We start from the raw sequence: 630 nt of genomic DNA, 5'->3' as shown, positions 1-630 counted from the left end.
CCAGCGCCAAGGTCTAGAATCCTACCACATTATTAAAACAACGCACAATATTTGAGTTAGGGTGTCGGTTAGTGTTTGGGTAAGGATGGGTCAAGTATTATTATATTCATTATTTAATCATATTACTTGACCCACCTTAACCCAAACGCTAACCCCGCACCATAACCCAAATAATTTGCATTGTGGTAGGATTCTAGACCAGCAGCGCCCAGACTAATTCTATAGCCGTTTACCGAACTTTAAATTTCGAACTTCGGGAACCGGCTCATTCTTCCATATATGGAAGATGGATTTGTTACCGTACTACGAATTTCGAAGTTTTGTAACGGGTTGCCGGGCAAATAATCTCTTCCAATAAAAAAACAACAGAACGTTTTAAAAATATTCTCTGAAACACATTTGTGTTTCTATAACGACGCTCTATAGCGCCACCTCCCACAATGTTTGAAAGAACTGTGACCAAACATGGACGTTTATTTTTATTTTTTAAATTGTAAGTCCTATTTACATGTATCGTGTAGCATATAGCCTACTTTTACGTCACTATACACGTGACCATTGTCCACTGACGTGTGACCGCCGCACCTAGCGAATTGCTTTTCCGCATTTGACAATTCATTCTACTTTATA

The sequence above is a fragment of the Ascidiella aspersa genome, chromosome 8 (genome assembly GCF_963924565.1).
Source record: "Ascidiella aspersa chromosome 8, kaAscAspe10.2, whole genome shotgun sequence".
Classification (NCBI taxonomy): Eukaryota; Metazoa; Chordata; class Ascidiacea; order Phlebobranchia; family Ascidiidae; genus Ascidiella; species Ascidiella aspersa.
This window is presented reverse-complemented; position numbering follows the sequence as displayed.